The sequence below is a fragment of the Microplitis mediator genome, chromosome 11, assembly GCF_029852145.1.
Source record: "Microplitis mediator isolate UGA2020A chromosome 11, iyMicMedi2.1, whole genome shotgun sequence".
NCBI classification, from domain to species: domain Eukaryota; kingdom Metazoa; phylum Arthropoda; class Insecta; order Hymenoptera; family Braconidae; genus Microplitis; species Microplitis mediator.
Genome location: NC_079979.1, coordinates 9,428,762 through 9,440,248, shown reverse-complemented (window position 1 = coordinate 9,440,248; position 11,487 = coordinate 9,428,762).

Genomic DNA, 11,487 nt, shown 5'->3' with positions numbered 1-11,487 from the left:
ATGCAACGAGTAATTTTAGATCAATTTTGTAAAATTTTTTTAGGACTAGATTTTCACCGAAAAATCCTCAGCATTGCATTAAACTGTCGGTAGTCAGTTAATAAGAACAAAATAATTTTTTTCTTTTGCGGGACTGATTTTTAGAATAAAATTCTCCGGCTTTGGTTTAACTGTCGGCAGTCAGCTGACTGCTAGTCAGTTGATAAGAGAAAAATAATTTTTTTCTTTCGCGGGACTGAATTTTAGAATAAAATCCTCCGCCGTTGGTTCAACTGTCGGCAGTCAGCTGACTGCCAGTCAGTTGATAAGAACAAAATAATTTTTTTTTTGCGGGACTGAACTTTTATTTTTTTTAAATTCTCAGTTTTCCTCGAAACTGTCGGCAGTCAGCTGAATGTCAGTCAGTTGATAAGAGAAAAATAATTTTTTTTTTTTGCGGGACTGAACTTTTATTTTTTTTAAATTCTCAGTTTTTCTTGAAACTGTTGGCAGTCAGCTGACTGCCAGTCAGTTGATAAGTGCGAAATAATTTTTTTTCAATAATTGCGAAACTAGATTTTTTTTTAAAATTCCGTTGTTATTTTTTGAACCGGTAGCAGTCAGCTGACCGTTGATCAGTTAACAAAATAAAAATTAGTTTTCTTTGCAGGTCTCGATTTTTGCGAAGAGATCAAAAATTAAATAATTAAAAATTCCATTCGCGTGCATCTCGCGTTGTGAAAGCCGCTGAACGACAGCCGAGCGCTCACGCGTTGAAGCTTCCCCCAGACTGTTCACCCCACTTTACTGGTTCGCGCTAATGCTCTTTTCTGATTGGCTACCTTTTTTAATTAATATCAATTTACCTGTTCGTCAGGTGAAAAAACGGCAGAGGACTTTTCGTCCCAGAATTTCGTCCTCTATCCGGCCTTACAATTTGGGGCGGTACTTTTGGGACACCCTGTATGTATATGCGTATTGAGGCTTATCATGTTATGACCAGAGTGCAGAACACAGAAATCCAAATATCAAATTTCATCGTACTCCGATATAAGAAACAATTGCGGTACATAAGCAGTGGTATTGTCACCACAGCAGCCCACTCCCGGAAGGAGGGGGACAATACGCGTAACGGTGAGATCTGGAGCGGTGAGAACTGTGTGCGTTCCTCTATATTCAGATGTAATTCTTATTTATTGAGAGTAACGATACGGGTATTATTATAATTACGGTGACAAACACTCGAACACATCAAAATTGCAATTATAACTTGCATCACCTGACGAGGTAAACACGCTTCACAAAAAAAACCGATTCCCCATGAATACATTCGTCACGTTTAATAAAACACTAAACCGTAGTCGTAACTAAGCCAAGGTTTGATAATTAAATACTGCTAATACACTAAACTTCTCAGTAGGAAACAATATATAACACGTATGTATACATATATATATATATATATATATATATATATATATATATATATATATATATATATATATATTGTGACACTTTTAAATTTCACCTTCTAATTCAACGCCGACACGTGGTCATTTAATTGAACTTTTACGTTATTATTATTAGATAATTTAAGTTGATAGGTATTTTGACAGCTGCCGTATGTGGACTTGGCCGATCACGATTTTGAATCACTTTTGGAGCAACTTTTCCCGCGTATGTTCCTTTTATCGTTCAGTTGGCAGCGTGGTACGAGAAATATCCGAGACTCGAATCCTAATAATCATAATGTTAGTAGTAAGTTAACTAGTAATTAAGTTAGCTTAAGTTGGTATCGTGGCACTTTTAGAAATTTAGGTACTCGTTTGCTGGTCACCAGAGCCCAAGAGGATTCGCTGCTACGATCCACACGTCAAATCCGACGACAACGGCCGACAATACCCGAAGTGCGGAGTGTATATAATTCCGCCAGCGGAAAGTTTTTGAAGTTGACATCGTCTAGCGAGTTAGCCTGTATGACGACTAAAACACCCAAACGACCGGGCCAATGTCCACGAACACTCGTAACAAAGATTTATACGACATATAGTATACATGCACAACTGATGTATTATGGGGAAACTGAACCGACATCGAGGGATTCGGGGAGCAATTGTCCGCGTCACGCATAACCGAGCTCTGCATTAGGAGCGGTCGAAGCGCCGCCAACTGGGGAAGCCCTGAACTACGATCGACGAGGAGGGAAAAGGAACGACCAACGCCATTCTGGATCGTACCATTGTGACAACTGCCACGTGTTCTGCGAGTATAAATTAATCAAATTACTGAATTGCGAAAAACGCGTATATAAACTACCGTACGTGAGTTGAATCGAATATTCAGACCCTCTGGGGTTCCGTACAGTTTTTTTTGAAAACGAAAAGTAATTATTTGCGGATAATACAACTTATCCTGAAGTGAGACCTCCGTGCAGGCAATTTCTCACCCGTCGCCGATACCGGTGACAGAACATTCCGCGTGCGGATATACATTGTTTTTTTTTTGAATCGACCAGTACTGAATCATCTCGTGATCGAGCAAGCGATACGTCACCCAGGGAGTGATACCTGTCCAGTACCTGGGGCAAATTGAGACGCCGTTCCCGGCCGCCTTTTTGGGGTTTTGTTTCGACCACGTGGAGACCGATAGTGGACTTCAAGACCTTCGACCGGTGAGCGGGTCAACTTAATTCGTTTCGTGAGGTGATTCGAGTTGACGCATCTTATTATTAACCGATGAATGGTTCGAATTTGATATGTACTTAGTCACCAGTCAACTCGGGTCATTTCCACTGGTATAACCTTTATGTATTATTTGTCGTTGTACTTAAGAAGTGACATTGGTTCGGAGTACTGAGTGCATCTTTGTATTAATTACTTATTTATTCGAGTTTGATTGTTACCTCTAATTATTTTTATTTACTATAATACGGCGTAATTCGAGTCTCGTCAGGTAGTTATCGGCTCTTAACGACCACGGATAATCATTATCATTAATAATATTGCGGTTTATTTTATTATCTATTTTTCTTTCTATTGACTGTTATGTACCACTAGCGTTCCGTATACGTGCGGAGACCGAGTTACCGACGGTTGTGGATGGTAAGTGAATTGACATCACTTTGCCGTTAAGTTTCGATATCGGATTATTATTGTGTTCCCGGCGGTTAGTTTTTTTTTGTTTTGTTGTTTGTTATCAATTTAAAAATTTTGAATTCCGAGTTATTGTATTGTCGACCACTACTGTGTGAGTTTCAATAAATTGATTTGTGTTTTTCCCGAGATCCCGACGATTTATTTTATTAATGTAAGTTTAAGTGCCCATCCTATTCCCGACCCGCCGCCCTGAGTCGACGACGACGACGATTGTGAACTTCGGTGAGTACGCTCACCTGGCGCCCAACAACCGCAGACACCGAACAGGTAAGCCACATCGTTGTGAGGGGAATTAATTCGTCTGACGGATTCCAGGCGAATTACTAAACCGGTCACAATATATATACATATATATATATATTTATACATGTATAATAATAATTATTCTTGGAACTAAAATATAAGTTCGTTATATATGATGTAATCCCTGATTAATGAAAATTAATTAAAGTGCATTAAAACAATTTGAATTGAGTAATAAATAGATATACATTTAGCTTGGATTAAATCATGTTTTAATCGACCTGATCAAATCTACTTATGTGTTGCTTTATGATATGCAGATAAAATCATTTTTCATCGGGTGACCAAATCTAACTACATATAAGTCTAAATAATCAGATCTAACCATAAGAGTCTATATATAATTGAATCGGATCAGACCTGGCTGATAAAGGCTGAGTATAATTACGTGTAAGCGTAGCGTATATATATATATATATATATATATATATATACGGTACGTTACGTGATAATTTTTATTTTTGCATGCCTTAAGCGCAAGCGTAGGTATGCTCTACTCTCGCCTAAAAATTAAAAAACTGAGTTCCGTCAGAGTTTTTTAAAATAAATAATAATACAGTGGTTAAAGTAGGTCAGCCTTCATACCACAATAAAAGAAAACATCAATGGTCATTTTTCTAAACAATAAACAGCTGGTCCAACCCACATTTTTGATAAAAAATGAATTTTTCAGAAAAAAATCCTGTAAAGTACATGTAACACTCTTTTTGTAATCTCCATAACTTTCGAAAAACAAAACTAATTCTTTTAAATTTTATTTCAATATATCCGTAAATTCATTGTGACAAACTGATTAAAAATCCACAACTTTGTTATTATTCGTTTGATTATAAAATAATAAAATGTGTACTGTCGAAGCTAAAAAATTTACATCTCAGGCTGCCATATATAAAAATAATATATAAACAGAGTTAGTGAAGAACTTCCTCTTCAATCGGAGCGTGCTAGATGGCGTTAGCAAAGATTTCCATTCTATCCGCGGGAATTTTTTAATATTTTCTATAATAATTTTCTATTATAATAAATTAGTTTAATAGTTCCTTAAATGTAAGCAAAAAAAAAAATAAATAAATAGTTAAAAAATTAATTATAAAAAGTAACCTTGATAGCCAGAGTTTCTGATCAGAAAGTTGGTGTACCTGAGTTGCGACTAACTCGACGACAGCTTTTAGCTTGTGTAACTGTTGTCTACAAGTTGCTGATAAACTTGGCGACAATCTACTGCTGCAAACTATCACCGAGTTTTGAGCAACTTGTAGACAAGTTTTCGGCAACAGTTACACAAGCTGAAAGTTTCTCGGAAAGTTGCCGTCAACTTATGGAAATACCAACTTTTGCGGATAACTTGGCGACGGGTTGCGGCAGTAGATTGTCAATTCCCAACAAGTTGCGGCCAACTTGGCTATCAGGGAAGCGGCCCTGATAGCTACACCTTTGCTCAGCAAGTTCTGCAGTGAAACGTTTTCGGACTTTTTGAAACTAGTGATTCGATTTGCACTTGGAATTAGTTAATATTCACTTATTTTCACCTATCCATGTTTAGAGAGTAGTTAAAAATGAAATAAAACAAAATGTTATAAAAATTCGTCTTTAGTACTTGAAAGTAAATAATTAAAAAAAAAATTGCTTAGTAATATCGTTATGTATGTAGTATATTTTTGCGTATGTGTATAACCCATTTTTGCAGAACGCGTTATTACAGTCTAAAGCAGAGTACGTTAAGAATAACGTGCTTAGGACGAAACTGTAGCATACTAAACCATGATTTTTTCTGAATACGTGGTTAGTTACTTTTTCTTTTTTTAATTAAATCTTTCCATATTTAAAAGCAGTCTGTTACTGATTACGCCAAAATGCTTTACTGATGAGTCCGATGACGTATTGACAAAAATTTTATGAAATTTTTTTATGTTTAGCACTGTTTCTCGACTAAAATTACGTAATTTTTATTAGGAATAATCACTTTTATGTGAAGCAGATTTCATCGCATATTTTCGAAAAGTAAAATAATCGCTGAGCTTATCAAAATTTTTGTTTTTACCCATTAATTACTTTTTTATATAAAAAAAAACATTAAATAAAAGGGAATGAGCGTATTGAAAATCATAGCTGGATATAGTACCGTTTGGCTGTAATCAAATTTTTTGACTGGCAATTATACTCAAATTCTTTATATATTTAGATCCGTCATTTTTTTAAATTAAATATCTTAATTTCCGATGAAAAAAGATTTTATACAATTATATATAGACTACACAGAAAAAAAAAATTCTTGATTCGAGAAAATTTTTCTTCATCCAAGAAATTTTTTAGCAGGTAGAATGGAAACCAAAAATTTCTTGAACGAAGTAAAATAATTTCTTGAATTTTAAATCTTGAATTAAAAAACAAAAATCTTAATTGAATACATCGGTTACACTTGGCCCAATATCACAGCTACTTATTTTAAAAATTTTTGTGTCTTAGTATAATAAAGATTTATCTTAGCCTAAATATGTCACTTTCTTAAACCAAGAAATAAACATATTTAGTAGAAGAGAGTGATACTCTTCATTAGAGACATATGATGTTTTGAAACAAGAAACGGCGTCAACTTGAACTAAAAATAAAAGTAGTTGGTTTAAAACAATTCAACTCTTGGTTCCAACAGTATTCTCTTAGGCCAATCATAGTAACAATCTCAGGCGAAGGTTACTAGAGTCTTAAGCCAAGAAAGTTTTCTCTTGGATTTTTTCACTAGCGCTTCTACTTTTTTCTCCTCCCCATTGTTAGGAATAAAAATTTCTCTATCTTTGTCGCGCTAGATAATGAATTTTAATTGATATGTACGTATAAAAAAAAAACTTTTTATTATAAATTTGTTTTTTTTTTACCGAATTTTTATAAACAAATTTACTTTTTTTATACATTGCAAGCGTTTTGTGAGAGTTTCATATACTGTGTTCAGTATTCAATTGAAATGTTAACAAAAATTTTTTTATTTAATTACAACTAATGGTATTCTGATTTAAAAATTTTTTTGAAGCTACAATCCATTGCTATTATCTCTTTTCTCCAAAATAGTGTTTAAGATATTATTGCGACTGAAAAACATCGCAATCAAAATTGTAGTAAGGAGTGGAAAAAAATGTAAAGGAGAAATGAAAGAAAAAAGTGAATATAAATGTCATAGTTTTTTAATAAATTAATAAAAATATAACAAATTCATAAATTATGATTTTCATATATGAAATCGAACACAGATATATAATTATTTAATTTAATTTGTCTATTATGTGATAAAAAAACAACATTTTAATAACTAGGATATACTTAAATTTAACTTATCAAATATTTCAATACCTAATCATATTTTAACAACTTAAATCTACTTAAATCTCAGTCATAAAATATTTCTCTAATAATTGATATATTTTATAAATATTTACTTATAAGTTAAAGATTCAATGAAAGCAATGACTGAAACTTGCTGTCAGTACATTTTGATAAAAATGTAAAAAACATTTTAATGGTTTATCACAGCCTAACGATTTAAAACTATTATACTGTTTTTTCAAAAATTTCAACAGTATCTTTTATACTTGATGGCAGATAATCGAATTTCGTCACTATTTGATAAATGCATCTTTGGATGAGGAGATACAGATGAAGACCTGCCTTTGGGAATTTGGCGTGGAACACGTGATAAAGCTTGAATAAGCAGTCAAATGCGTTAATTATTGACTTGAATTCATAACGAATATGATCTATGACTAACAAAATTTGACTGTAGTCATCCAAGGATCCCTGTATAATAAGGTACGGTTGAACCGTTTCCTTTCTCATCAAGTGTTCGTTCTGCAATTTTTCTATTATTTCTTCGATGTCACTGGCAGTCTGTAACCAAATGTAATATTTTTTAATAAAACAAATAACATCAATTTACAGTACCATATATATTAGTTCATACTTTTGCGAAAACGTAAATATTATCTATGGCTTCTTGAGTAGAAATTTTTTCTTTTTTGCTGCGTCGACTCTTAGGTGGGATTAAATGAGCGAGAATGGTCATCTCAATCAATAATTTACCTGCAACATTTAAAAACTTGTTAAATTATTCTAAGACAAAAATAATAAAAGGTTTTTTAATAATATAGTAAGACCGCATAAAAAAATATGTACGTAATAATTCGTTAGCAGTAACGGAAAAATTGTTTACTTACGATCTCGACTTTTTTCATCTTCTCCCAGCAATCTCAACTTTTCTTTCAAAAGATGAATCGATTTTTCTTTTGTATACTTTACAGGTCTTAAAATTTTTATTTTTTCGAAAAATCTGTCCCAATTATTTTGGAAATTCTCTTCTTTTCCTGGGTACATTAATTGAAAATCAACAAATATCTGTAAAAATACGAAACCAAAATTTAAACAAGTATTTTTTAAAATTTTTGTTTCAATTCAAAAACTGTCACTTAAAGTAATAATGTCATAGTAAACTGCACATTACCAATTTAACGCTTCTTGAGTCATTAAAAATACTCCATTCCTGTAAGTATTCGTTGACGGTTGAGTAAGACGATTGGTTTCGGACTTCAAAGGTCTCTATCCATTTTTCGACAACTACTGTCCATGGAGTTCGGTTACGTTGAAGCCATTCTAGACTTTCCCGGTGTCGATCTATAAGAATAGACGAAGGTATATAGCAGGAAGATTAGTCATTTTGTAATGTTGATAATAACCGAAAATTAATAACTTTATAAAAGTTGCTAATAATTGTAATTTTGACAATTATTTATGTACAAGCAGAATATTAAAAATTAAAAAAAAACTCAATATTACTTACTTTTTAAGCCTTCAAAAATTGCTTTAGCCCTATTAGTTATTTCTACAGATTCACACCTTTTCCTTTTGTTTCCGTTGTTCGATTGGAATAATATATTCTTAACTTTGTCCGGTAATTTTCCTCGGCAAGGAATAAATTTACCAGTGCTTGAGTTTTTAGAATTTACTGAACTTGAGTAAAAAACGCCAATACTTGTATGGGGAAATACGGCTTGGATTTTTTTTATTAGGGCTGCATAGTGATGGCACCTCAGACGGCTATAAATGTAAAAAGAAAAATTACCAGAATTGAATATGTGTATCAATAACTTTACTATTAGAAAGATAATTTTTGTCAATTTGTAACTTTAAAATCATAACCGATTAATATATAGATTTATACTTACTTTCCGTTTTTTAACCATGGATATAATTGTCGACAAATCATATCAGTTAATTGTTGTTGGGACTGTGAAGACAATTTATCGTTATTGTCATAGTCTCGTTGAACTGCATCTCCTTCTGGAGCTGCAGCTAGCAGTTCCGTTAGATCGAAATCAGGGAAAGGATTGGTTATCAAAGCTTCATCGTCAAATAATAAATCATTATTATTAGCTTCAATCGTTGCATCAATTTCTTCATGAGCAATTGTAGGCACTTCGGACTAATAATATAGAAATTTAAATGAATAAATAAAAAATTGATATATATTCTAATGATATAAAAATAAATAATTAATATTCAAAACTTACAGTATCACGATATTCACGGATTTTATTTTTCAATAAAATTCTTGTGGCCAGGTGAGGACACATTTCTTTTAAATCGCTATCCGATAAAATTTTTAATAAATCGATGGTGATCCCATTGTCTAAATTGAATCAAAAGGAGAAAAAATTAGATATTTAATTTTATTACATTTCATCTATATGAGAATTTGGAAAAAAAAGAAATTAATTTTTATAAAATATTACAAATAGTACACTGATAGAAGGATTTCTTAGCATTTAAAAAATATTTCTTAGTATTTAAGAAATCATTTCTTAAACATCATTTCTTTGTATTTAACAAATATTTATTACTATTTAAAAAATCATTTTTTAATAGTTAAGAAATCATGCCTTAAGAAATGATTTCTTAACTATTAAAAAATGATTTCTTAAATAGTAATAAATATTTGTTAAATACAAAGAAATGATGTTTAAGAAATCGTTTCTTAAATACTAAGAAATCCTTCTATCAGTGTATGAATCAATTAAATTAAATTTAAAATAATACAAATAAAAATTCTTACCGACAAAACGTTGGGTTACCACATCTTCGATTCCCCATTCTTTAAACCAACCAGTTAGATCGAGTTCAGCTGATGGTGAATTATCGGCCATTTTCATGAACTGGAATAAATTGTTAAACTCGAATCATTTGGAATGCCCACATGGATAATTATTTTATATAAATTCAGACAAAAAAATTTATTTTTAAATATTTAAAATTGTAACCTATAAACAGTTGATGATATTAGACAATTAAGTTATTATTTTATTCTATCATGCTATTTTTTAACAAGAAATAAATTTTATATCACAAATTTATCAATAACTTATTCTATAAAAAAAAAGATTGATTTGTAATATTACATCTTATTTGATTGACTTTATAATAAAAAATTATTACCTCATATACGCTGATGATTTTAATGATTTGTCAAGTAAGAATACTAAATGAAACTTGTAAATATATAATCAAAGTCTGTACAATATTTTGAACAGTAAAAATGAAAGATGTTAAAATTTAAATTTTTAAAATCAATTGCTTTTGATATCACTGTGTAGTTTATAATACGTAAAATTGCTCGCTCGAAAGTGTATCAATAGAATTTGAACCTGTACTGGAACAAAAGGCTACCATTTAGGAAGTTTTACTGTCCTTTTGTCGCGCCAACTGTTTTAGGCGCTGTTGTCATAATTGTCGCGCCAACTGTTTTAGGCGTTGTTGTCATAATCTATTTAGGTTCAAAAAATCTCAGTTGGTGTCATACCGCAGTGTACTTTGTCTGAGTCACCTTTGTTTTTCATCGCCACTCTACAAATTTACTACATTTCAATTATTTCTACGGACTGTTTTACTACAGTCTTTAATGTGCGTTATAATCAGTACGTTATAATTCGTGAAAAATTACATAGTGACATCAAAAGCTAATAATTAACTATTGTTAAAGTTCAAAATATTTTACAGACTTTGATTGTATCGTTACAAGTTTCATTTAGTATTCTCACTTAACAAATCATTAAAATCATCAGCGTATATGAGGTAATAATTTTTTATTATAAAGTCAATCAAATAAGATGTAATATTACAAATCAATCTTTTTTTTTATAGAATAAGTTATTGATAAATTTGTGATATAAAATTTATTTCTTGTTAAAAAATAGCATGATAGAATAAAATAATAACTTAATTGTCTAATATCATCAACTGTTTATAGGTTACAATTTTAAATATTTAAAAATAAATTTTTTTGTCTGAATTTATATAAAATAATTATCCATGTGGGCATTCCAAATGATTCGAATTTAACAATTTATTCCAGTTCATCAAAATGACCGATAATTCACCATCAGCTGAGCTTAATCTAACAGGTTGGTTTAAAGAATGGGGAATCGAAGATGTGGTAACCCAACGTTTTGTCGGTAAGAATTTTCATTTGTATTATTTTAAATTTAATTTAATTGATTCATACTATTTGTAATATTCTATGGCTCTAGCCTTATATATTTATACTTTGCAAAAATTAATTTCTTTTTTTTTCCAAATTGCCATATAGATAAATTTTAATGAAATTAAATATCTAATTATATCTCTTTTTGTTTTACTTTAGACAACGGGATTACCATAGATTTATTAAAAATTCTATCGGATAATGATTTAAAAGAAATGTGTCCTCACTTGGCCACGAGAATTTTATTAAAAAATAAAATCGGTGAATATCGTAAAATTGTAAGTTGTAATAACATTTATTATTTATCTTAATATTATCTGAATAAATATATTAATTATTTTATTATTAATTTTAATGTCTAGTTAAGTACTTCTAGAGCGTGTGTTGAAACAAATGCAGACAGTCCAAACTCGTCACAAAAATCATCTATTGCACCAGACAGAAGCTCTTCGACGTTGTTATGCGCTCTTTGCAATATTCAATTTTCTGATTTCGAGGCATACATCGTACACTTAAGATGTACACATCAAA